This window comes from Teleopsis dalmanni, chromosome 1, assembly GCF_002237135.1.
Source record: "Teleopsis dalmanni isolate 2A chromosome 1, ASM223713v2, whole genome shotgun sequence".
Lineage (NCBI taxonomy): Eukaryota > Metazoa > Arthropoda > Insecta > Diptera > Diopsidae > Teleopsis > Teleopsis dalmanni.
In genome coordinates, this window is record NC_051846.1 from 171,117,363 (window position 1) to 171,129,958 (window position 12,596).

At 26.1% G+C, this 12,596-nt stretch overlaps 1 protein-coding gene across 1 annotated transcript in view; it reads left to right on the forward strand.

The window, feature by feature from the left end:
- LOC119670128 overlaps positions 1-12,596 on the forward strand; it is a 46,783-nt gene that overhangs the window by 3,013 nt on the left and 31,174 nt on the right. The window lies entirely within an intron of this gene.

Here is a 12,596-nt window from a genome sequence, read left to right on the forward strand (position 1 = left end):
TATTTTTTTAAATTTATTTTATTTCTTTATTTATTTTTTTTCTTTATATGTTTTATATCTTTATTTATTTTATTCATTCATTTGTTTTATTTCTTTATTTATTTTATTTCTTTAAATTTTTATTTTATTTCTTTATTTATTTTATTTCATTTTTTGTTTTACTTTTAATCGATTTGAACAAGTTATAACAGAGCATTGTAATAGATTTTTCTCAATCACAGTTTCATCTATTCCATTTTTCATTGTTGTAGTTTCCCAGCCGTATTTTTTAAAAATAGATTTTTATCGATAAATTATATATATACGTAAATTATATATATTTTTTTATCTTTTATTGTAGTAGTTCCTCATTGTTTTAGTTTATTTTATAAATAATATTACATTGTTTTGTATCAATTTTTTTTGCACTTAGGCCGTATGCGAATTCGAGTAAATTAATGGTAAATTGATAGAAATAGTAAATTATGTCGGTATGCCAGCGAATGTTGGTATTAACCAGAATTTCCATTAAAGTAAATTAAATAAAAATTAGGTAAATTATATTATAAATAATATAAGATGTTTAATAAATAAATAAATAAATTCGAAAATTTTCAACCAAAAATAATAAATAAATAAATAAAAATGTACATAAGCGCAAAATATCCCTAGGAAATTTCAACTTTACCTCAATTTACTCGAACTCGCACACGGCCTTAATAGTTTACAACAAATTAGAATATATAATTTTGTTGTAGATTTTTAAAGCAAAGCTTCATCTATTATATATTTAATTGTAATAGTTCCTCATTGTTTTATTTTTTTTTGTATTTCAAAAATAATAGTACATCATTTTGTTTCATTTATTTTATATTTGTTAATAGTGTTAAATATTAATTATAATATAAATATATATATCTTTCATTGTTGCTGTTTTATGCCGCTGGGAGCCACAAAATACACAAGTTGGGATGTGGATGGGTAGTGATTAGGGAATGGGAGGTGGAATGAGGGAGAAGGATTAGATATGCGATGGGTGAGGAATATGCTACTTCATTGTAGTAGCTCCTCATTGTTTTATTTTTATTATTTATTATATATTATTTTAAATATTTCATTCTTTTTTTTCCTTTTTTTGTACTTATTAATAGTCCTAAATAAATTATCATATAAAACCATTGCTTTTCTTAAAGCAAAGCATGATATATTACATTTTTATTTTATTAGTGGCCTCCTGTTTTTTTCGTTTAAATTAATATATTATAAGATTGTGATAGATTTTTAAATCAATAATTCATCTAAATATCTTGCGTTGCAGTAGTTCTTCAGCTTTCTTTTTTAAAAACCAATTTTTATCGATAAAAGATAAATAAAAATATGTTTATATCCCTTTTTACAGTACTGTAATAGTTTATTATGGAACTGAGAAACGACAAAAAAATTATTGTCAAATTTCGTAATCAACAAATTTATTTTTAATATTAAAAATACTTTATACGACGTTCTTCACAAAAAATATTTCTTATTTTAAATGTATAAATGTTTATTTGCTTTTGTGGCACGTTTCCTATTTTCCGGGCACGCCTATTAGACAATGGGTTTTAGTAAAAATAGTTACATTAAATAATTTTTTATCTACGCTATTTATCAATATATTTTAATTTTTGGGAATTTATACGTGAAAACGACAAAATACGTCTACTTGCTACCCTTCGTGTGCGTAATTAATATGTAAAGTGTAAACTCTAGTTGGTACTAGATGGCGTATATATTTGTTTTATTAGTTAATAGCAAGTTGATATGCAGATATCTGAGTTGGTGATTCATCACCTTAATTCTATTATATCTGTGGACAGTTTTAAGTCACACTAAGAATAACTGAATACGGGGCTTTATAATATGATGGATCTGATGTCTTTGTATCTGCCTATGTTTATCAGATTTCGCTGTATTTTTAGGTTGCTGAGTGTTGGATTATTAGTGTAACCAATTCAAAGCTTTAGTAACTTTTGTTGTTGTTGTTGTTGTAACCCGCCGGGACCTGGTTGTGGGGTCCCTTTGGGAGGTGTTGAACGGTACTTGGTCGCCGTAGGTGACGAGTGGCTCCGGGACGTAGACCCGACCGTTCTTGGAACCTTTAGTAACTTTTAAACTTGTTCTCTTAAGAAGTACGCTATATCAATATATAACATATGTTACTCATAAATAATTTTTGTACACATAACTGAAAAATTCATATACTGAAAAGAATCGTCATTTACATACTGCTAAATGAACTGTAAAAACTTAGACTTAGAAATATTTAAGCTCATATAACACAGTCTTAAATTAACTGAGCAGAGAGAATGTCAAAATTTTTACTGGGTTTCTGCCAGGGCACTGCGCGCTGAGGTACCACATTAACCAGTTATGTTACCAAATTGACAAGAAAAAATGGAATTTATCATTCTTTGTAAATTGAGAAATAGCAGAATTATCCATCCGGCGGCAGATTTCTTGCTGCTTATAACATAAAAGACAATATAACATCATATATGGTGCGTACGTTTATTAAAAACCAAATTTTCGGTTAAAACACCTGTAGTTAGTACAATAGAACACCTGAGTCGCGGTGTTCTGTATTCTTTAATTAATAAATAATAAATAAACCAAACTTTGTAAGAAATTATGTTAGTAAAATAAAGATTATAGAGTTAAAGATAATATTACTAGTATACATATATAGTATATAATAATAACAGTATATAATATATATATATATTCATAAAATCAGTGTCTTTTGCATCAATAATTCCAACATTGATTGAAATCGAGAGGCGACTAATTTTCAATCTTAGATGAGATTATACTATAATTCTAAAGAATGTTATCTTGTTTTTTCTTATCTTGTTTTCATATATAAAAATGTTTCTATTTTTTGCTTTCAGTTTCGACTGCCCTCTTTCAATTAAATACATAGTCGCTATTACTGATAGAAATGAACCATGTTAAATGTAAATGTTTTATTTAGTTTAATTTTATTAATTAATATTGATTTTGACTTCATTAAATTGATTTCATCCAGAGAAAATGTTTGATATCTATCTTTCCTATATTAAGTTCTGGAACAAAGGGACACTTTAAAAATATGATTTATTCCATTATATTTTTGATTTTGATAAAGAAAATTAATCTAGAAAAAATTCATGATATTAATTCAAATTTTCTAAGTTAAGTTCCAGAACAACGGGAGTCTTAAAAATATGATTTATTCCATTATATATTATTATTGATTTTATTGAAGTAGATTAATCCGGAGAAAATGTATGATATCTATATTTTCTAAGTTATATCCTCAATCCGAAACTTGTCTCAATTAGATTTTAATTAATTTCATCATAAAATCAGTCTTGTATGTATCGGTACCATTGCACTGATACTAGTACATAATATCTACTTCGTAGTGTTCGCTTGTCCTAGTGTGGCATAGGGCAATAGGGCCGCATACTAGTAATATGCAGTAACTGAATCCCACATTCCAACATTAAAAATATTTTATTGGAGTTTTTTTTTCAACATACCATAATTTTAAGGATGCTCTTCATTTCTTCATAATTTGTTATATTTTACTTGAACTCCCTTTTTACCGCTAATATTCCTGATTTTGTACCAGTTGTACTTGTTGCTATAGTTTTTATTTCTGTTGCAATACATGTGTGTGTGAATGTATAGGTATGAATGTAAGTAAATATTAAATTTGGCTATAAGTGGTATAAATAACTGGTACTGTGGCTGCTTTTAACTTGATTTATCTAATATTAAAGTGTAACAAAAAGAAGTAAATGCATTTTGTAGTGCTAAATAGGTTAAGATGTCTTAGTTTATTTATAACTAATTAGTTTTGATATGTTTAATTTATTAATGTCTAAATAGGGTAATTTGTTAAATATTTGAATACTGATGTAGATTCTTTGTAAATAAATATTTAGTATATTAACAAGACTACTATAATATTAATATCTAATTTTTTTAATTAATTATAAATTCCTATATAATGGTACTAATTAAGTTACCAGTACGAAAAAAACAGTCCTTTCTTTACCAGTTAATTATATTTTATTAGCTAATTTAATAGTTAGCAAATATAAATATAAGTGACGATTGTTCTAATGTGCGGAAGTGTGCGGGGCACACCCTAACATAACTTGCAAATTATGAAATTATATATATAAATTTATTAAATATCTTTACATACAGAATTAATATTATTAATTACATTTTCATATATATATTTTTAAAAATTAAAGTTTTAGCAAAAACAAATAGAATTGTCTATGAAAACTCAATTAATTTGCTTCTCTTAGGTACTTATAGTCGTTAGTTGTGCTAATAAGTTTGCAGCTCATATCGCAAAACATTTCTATCATATTTCGTCTTTCCCTTTTAAGCAATTGCATTCATAAATTTCTGTCATAAGTGTGCACAAAAGTAGAAAGAACAAAATAATGTGCGTGTACTCTAGCTTCGTCTCTCCCCTTTTAGCTGTGGCTTCAGCGAATAATAGCCGCTTTGTGTGCGGAGTAGCTGGCCGCACATTTATAAGCTGCAAGTGCGTTCGATTTTGTTTGATCACTGCATAAACATGTATGGTTCTAAGTACAAACTCATTTGTTTGAAAAATGTTGATTTGATGTTATAAGAAGTATGTGAAAAGTTGTATTTATTCCATATTGATGTAATATTAAACTTATATATAAATTATTAATTTTTATGTTATGTTTTATGTTATTTTGTTAATGAATTGTTAAATGTTATATTATGAATATATTGTTGCCTAATGTGATGTAGTTATTATTAATAAAACATCTTATATATTTCAATTTATCATTTTTAAGTGGTAAATGTAAAAACAACATTGTAGAAGGGCCAGATACCCTTCCAGATAGGGCACGCGTCGCCACTGAACTATAATATATATAATTTCGCAATATCACTACTTTAAAATAAACAGTAGCATTACTAATATTATCGGAAACTGATTTATTATATTATATTAACGCTTTTGCGTAATAGGACTTTATTTTAAAAAAATTTCTATATAAGTTTGCATCTTTAATATTTTATTTTATGTAAAAATCTTAAAAATGACACATCAGCGGAACTTCTTTTCTTTGTGAGTTATGAGAATATTTTTTATATATAGCAAAAAATTTTAGATTCTTCATATTATTTTATTATATCTAAATTTTAACTTTTCATCTAAAAGTTTCTATCTGAAAGTTAAAAGTGATCACAGAGTGTAGAGGAAACAGATATGCAGTCATTATCTTTTTTAATATTTGAATGCATATATAAATTATGTTATGAATATATTACTGTATAAAATTGTATATAATTTATTTAATTTAATTAAATTATATATAAAATAAATTTGCTCAAGTGAAACACATAAAAGTTGGATTAAAATGCGGTGTTGACGTATTTAAGATTTTTACTTACAATTAGTCATCAACTTGCTATGATGTTTTAGAATGATAATGTAAGCTTCTGTTTTGATTACAAAACTATATTTTTATTATTAAAATAATCTTTATTACGAATTTGTTTATAATTGCTATAAATTTCATTTAAGAATTTACAAATGAAAGTTTTTTTTTTTCAAAAAAGTGATTTTTATTAATAATTAATTAACGTAATTGCTAAATAAGTGAAGAGTAAAATAGTTCAGATAATATTTTTTTCATTATAACCTTCCGATCTTATGTATATATAACAACATATATATATGAATTAATATATGTATACAAATATATAAATGTATGTATATAAATATATGTATTTAAATATAGGTTCATAAATATATGTATCTAAATAAATATGTCTATAAATATATGTTTATATATTATATAAATATTGGGGTTGTGTATGTGAGTATAAATAGGTTTAAATACTAATAATTTTAAATGTGTATGTGTATATTTAAATAAATGTGAAGGATATTAACAAATCACGGGAACTGTTTTGACGATAACACGAGATCTTTATAAAGTAAAAAATTTGAAGTTTTCGTATCTGTGATCTGCGAAATGTTGAGGGACTAAAGCTGTCTCCGAATTACACGGGTCGCACGGGCATAGTGCGACTTGTGGAATAACATTAGCATGACTTTCTCAGTATTACGTTCCTAGTTTAAATTCTCTTCATAAAAAACAATATATAAATCATGCAACAAATAACGCCTCTACAAACAGAATAGTATTGAAATTTAACAATTAAAATAAAAAATATTAATTAATTCAATTATTCTACAGCTGGTTTATGATTTCGTTTTAATATAAAGACAGCAAATGAATTTGTTAATAATACTTTGACAGCAAAGTAATAAAACTCCAGAAAAATTCGATTCCTGGTACTTGCAGTCTCAAAAAATATTATTTACGAATAATTAAATACAAGAATTAATTTCAAGACCACTGATGAAGAGTACTTGGCAATACTCGAAACTGCGTTGTATGGTCAGCCAAATTTTAATAAATTAAATGAATATTTGTCTTTGTCCTTTCTTTCTTTGCTATTTGAATCCGTCTAGCAAAAAATATTTGCTTTGACGACCTTTTATTTTTCAAGTCAAACCTTTTAAGAAGGAACGATTATCTAAGGTTAACATATAGGTAATATGTTAATCTCTAGAAAGCAGATCTAGGGAGGATGTTGAGCGAGGTTCTAAAAGTAGTTCACATAACTACTTTTTACTATTTATTTTTAATACTTATCTCGTTCTTCATACGCATCAATAATGTTAAATAATATATTGATAATTTTTCCGTCTTCAATGTAATTGTTATGCATTCTGAAATAACCTTAATCTTTAAACAGTTTAAAAAGTAGAATTATTGACCTTTGCTTGCAGCATTCTGATAATAAGGGAGCTTTTAAGGCAACCAGTTAGAAGTATTTATATGTGGGGCACATAAGTCGTGCATCTAGGTGAGGGGCTGAAGCACCCTTTGAATTTAATCGATTAGCTATATGCACAGAAATACATTGTCAATAAAATGCTCTTGAAACTGAGAATATATATATGTATATAGATATGGAAGAATAGTACATACCCATAAATTCTTGTAAATAATACAATACTGATATTTTGAAATTGATTAAACTTAATTTCTGGTAATGAAGTATTATCAAATAATTTTAGTTAATCTATTAATTGCAATAAGTATTGTTCATACGTTAGCTATCTATCTTACCTAGGTGAATTTTTTCTTGGTTAGGTGTATTTTTTAATACTTAATGAATTATTTAACCACTTAATGAAAATGCAATAACCATTCAGCTTACATATTATATGGGCTTAGCTATGAGCTGTTTGTGGGCCCTACAGAAAATTCACAGGTGTTGGTGGGTACACCTTAATCGACCAACGAAAAATGATGATATAGCTGTATTTCCCCCTTATTTTCAAGACGGCAAAATTATTTTTATTAAATAGTTTTTGTATTTTATATAGATAATTCCAGATATTTTGTACACTAAATGTTATCTATGTCTCATATGTTTGTAAATTGCATGGAAATGTATGAGTTCCAACTGATTGAATGCTTAAATCTCGAAACCCAGTGTTTTGAGCATATACGGATCCTTGAGCTTATGAATTGAATATAAGCTAATAAATAAATATTCAAGTATTTTGTAAGATCAGTAGCTTGCTGAAGATTACATATATATCTATGTTATTATTATATCTTGTTATAATTTTGAAGCGTTTCAGTTACAATAATTTTTTATTTAATTTATTTGATATATATCATAAAATACTACATTAAAACGTTATCGTTAACGTTGGTGTTTCAATAATCAATGGTTTTCGTATAGTTCCCAGGTTTGTGTTCCGTCACATTTCATATTAAAATATATGAGTAATAAACACTGCAAATTATTATTGTTTTAAAAAAATTCAAATGCAATAAAATAGTTTCATTCAATTACGTATTAATAATGAAGTAATAAAATAGTAAATTATAATGCTATCATTTATAAGTATATTTATATATATACTCGATGTGTAAATAAAAAAGTTTTCAGAGAAATTATGCTACATTTTCATTGCATTTTGAGATATTTGCAATGTACCCTGAAATACCTATATATCAAGTATTCCTAAGTATGTTAAGTGAAATTTATATTAAATAAAAATATGCGATTTCAGAAATTAGTGAAAAATATTTTAATATTGTGCATAAAACAATTTACTGCATAATTCTCTTAACAATATATTTAATATTAAAACTGCAGCGCATAAATTATAATTGGGAAGTCCCTAAAAATTTTTTTATCGTCAAGTCTTAAAATAACGTTTAAAAATGAAAATATTATACATAGATAAACTGATTGGAAAATATTTGTATATTTAGTAAAAATTTCTATAAAATATTTATTATTACAATGAAATCTAAAATCAATTAAAAAAAGTCATAACAATTTAATAATTATAGCGATGAACTTTATTATAATGGAGTATTGAAACATTTTGTATCTTATTAGCAATTCACATAGTTGCAATGAAAATATTTAAATTAGATGAAATTATTATTTTTATATTTAAATTAAAAATTTTATAAATGCTTAAAATGCTTTTAAGTATTTATAGCAATGTTATTTTTTTTTATTGCAAAATTGAAACGCCCTGCGTGGTTCGCTGCACTCAAAGTAGATTTTATTTTTCATTTTAATTTTAATCAAATAAAACTAAAATAAAATATTGATTTTACTAGTTCAGTTGGCGTATTAAATGTCAATAATTTAATCATTCCATCTGAACAACATATTTGCGATGCTTCCTTTTGAAATCCTTTAATAAATTGCAATTAAAAGTAATAAATGGAAATTTAAATAAAAATATTACTACTTAAATTGTACAACTCGACGGTTTTATGTGTTATAAATCTATGATTTATAATTTATACCCATGCATCAAGGTTTTAAAGAGCAAAAAACATACAATTCTATAAGGGAAAGTGCATTCTATAAGTCGAATTTTGTTTTAAATATAAACGCATTTTGCTTGCTGTTTGGGGGAAGTCCCTTTTTCCAAACCAAATGTTTAATTTTTTCTCTCTTAAGTTGCTTCTTTGTGCAAATGGCAGTCGCTGGCAGCGTGGTTGAAAGTAAATAAAATAACTTCCGATGCTTCTCTTAACGATTATGTATATTGAGCTTGACAATGAAATTTGTACATCAAGGTTTCCTACAGATGACGATATTGTTGAGCACTATAGCTCTAATTTACTGGATCCAATTCTAAGCGCAACGGAAAGTGATGTTGGGAGTTCGATGGATGTAATTGTTCAACAGCATTCCAAAAATGAAATAGAAGACTCATTCAAAATACTGAATTTTATTTGCAAACGAATGATACTACAACTGATGATCACTATAGGACTATGAATAAAGTGGAATCTCTTTTTACTGAAAAGAAGAAAAAAATTAAAGTCTCAAACCGTAATTTCTGAATATTTTACTTCACTATAACTTCTATGCTTTATTTGATGAATCTCTTTTTACTGAAAAGAAGAAAAAAATTAAAGTCTCAAACCGTAATTTCTGAATATTTTACTTCACTATAACTTCTATGCTTTATTTGATTGCATATAAATAAATATCTTGAAATGTGATTCTAGTTTCTTTCAAAAATAAAAAAAAAATAAAAAAATTCTCTAACTCTAGATCTTCATAAGTGGAACCTTTTCTTTGCAAAATTGCACTTCGAGTTATGGAAGTTTGACTGTATTTTATATTGATTACACTAACAATAATTTTTTTGTTATATTTTAACACTCATGGTATACCAACATATTATAACCCATTTCTTTAAGAATATCCACAAAGCTACAACAAATTACATACCAAAATAATGGCTATAGAATGGTTTTACAATGTATTATATTGTTGCGTCACTGTCTGTCTAAAATACACTATAACGATTAATTGATTCATTCATGTTAAATTTTGATGCCTAATTTCTCGTTAACTGAACTCTATTGACATAGAATGTAGTAAAAAAAGTTGCTCAAAATATCTGTGTTTACTAAAATAATTTGGATACGCCCAATCCGGGAAATTGGAATTTTCCAATAACCAGTTAAAAAACATATACAAAGTACAGTGAATTATTTGCAAACCAATAATAAGAATCTACTTCTCATGATGACAGATGAACACATCTGTTTGACTGACAGTTTGAAAAACTTACTTTAGCCCAATTTACATGTAAGTTTACACTCTTTGAAGTGACAATATTTCTACATTATCAATAGAACTATTTTCAATATTTTACCATATCTGCTTCCTACCATTCTTTTTCACTATTCTGTTGGCACACATGTTTTCTCTTGATAACCTTCACATCAGTTCTATAAACCGTGGAAACCGTATTTGTTTCTGATGTATAATAGTCAGAAACATATGGTTGAATAGATTTATTTCTTTGAGTTAAGTTATAATATACTCTATAAGTAATTCGTTATCTACTTTACTGTGTTACAGATATCTTATCAAACTTAAATAAACCAGTTTTAGTGTTGTGAGCTAAGGATAGTATTACAAAATAGTTGAGAAAATCTTTGTACTACTACACTTCACTTCTTTGTTCTAAACAGTTGTTCTAAACATTCTAAAAAATTGCTTAAGTAATCTAAATTCATTTAAAAGTGTAGATCTACAATATATATACCATATATGCGATTTAAATAATTTTAATGAATTAATTTTTAAAAAAATTAAAAAAAAATAGAGTTAGAAACTATAACACTTCGCTATTGTGGAAAATTCCAGGAAAAGCCTTATAAATGTTTAAATGTTTATTTTAACTATAAAAAGTGTATAAAATCTTAATAATAATTCACTGCCTATTAAATTAATCTATAAATTATATGACATATTCAAATGATAAAGTGTATACACAAATTATAGCACACAGTTTCATTCGCCTGTGTGTTCTTATAACCTAGGCCTTTTATATATATATATACATTTAAATAATATATATATTTATTATATATATATCTCCACTACACTATTTCACTACACTATCTACCAGTCATGTTCATAACGTGTGATCCGAATTTGAGTACTAACTCCGGACTACAAGGCACAAAATGCGTATATTACATTTTGGAATTTATTCGTAAAGCAAAAGAATTCGAATAACTGCAAATTATGATTAGCGGAGATTTTTTGTATATAAGAAGACGTTTCACTGTTCGAATAAACACACAAGTACAAAAGCAGTTTATTAATAATATTTCAATAAGTTTCTTTGGTAGAAAAAAATTATGTTCGGGTATCACTATAGATGAAAAGATTAAATTCTTTATTTCGAATAGTTTAACACTAATCGAGATTCTTAAAAAGCTAAGGCTTTAAAGAACTCATAAGGATACATAACAACCTTTTCCTTTTACCCAATGAAACACTTCACCGAGCTTATTTGATTCTGAAATTATGAAAGAGATCTGAAACAATTCGTTTCAGATTGAAAGTTCGTTCAAAACTTACTGCAATATCATAAATCTTTCAATAAGTTGATGATTAAAGTATTTGATTTAGCTCGAATGCTCTATTTTGTTAGGTTAAATGCTCTTAAGATTTGAAAATGAAATATTTTTCTCCGCTTTGACACAATCTAATAACCACAACTTTGGTTTTTTGGTGATTATTTTAATAGTGAAATATCAATTCGGGGTATTCTTCTACTCCCTATTTTTTTGTAGAAACTGAATAATGCCATTTTTAATTGGTAAATTTTGAATAACCTTTCAATGGAGATTTACTTTTAGTGATATTTTCATTTTCGATTGCTAAACTTCGAGAAAAATGTATAACAGTTGAGATTAATTTATAACACTCGAAATTAATTTATAACAGTTGAGATTAATTTATAACACTCGAAATTAATTTATAACACTCCAGATATTTTAGTGCAGTAGCAAGATTACTCTAAAATTAACAGCTTTTTTTTATTACTTGACAATCAAAGTGTAGTTTGATTCGATATATGTATTAACGGAAAATATAAATATAGTGAAACCTCTCTATAACAAAGTCGTTGGTGCCTACAAAAAACTTCGTTAGAGAGGTCTTCGTTATAGAGACGTCTCCGTTATAGAGAGGTTGAACCAATTTTTTTTGTTCGAATTTTTTTTTTTTGCATTTGAGAGAAATATGTACGTATTTATTTTAAAAATATATTTAATTCATGTTTATTCATATATATATATATACATAACATTAATTGTATATTGGTAAGCCTATAATTTTAGTTTGTTTAGACATTTTTACTTTTTCCTTATTAGGGAACTCTTTCAAATCTTCTAACAAGTTAATAGCTTGCATACAAAGAAGTTTCTCATAAGTTACAATGTATTAGTTGAGTGTTTAAATTGTATTTGAATAAATTCGTTATAGAGAGGTTTTTTTGTATGCAAACACTTGTGTGCGTATCTGAAAAAACTTCGTTATAGAGAAGAATTCGCTATAGAGAGGTTCGTTATAGAGAAATTCGCTATAGAGAGGTTCAAATATATGAAAATCGCTGTGTCTTCAACAAAACTTTGTTATAGATAGGAATTCGTTAT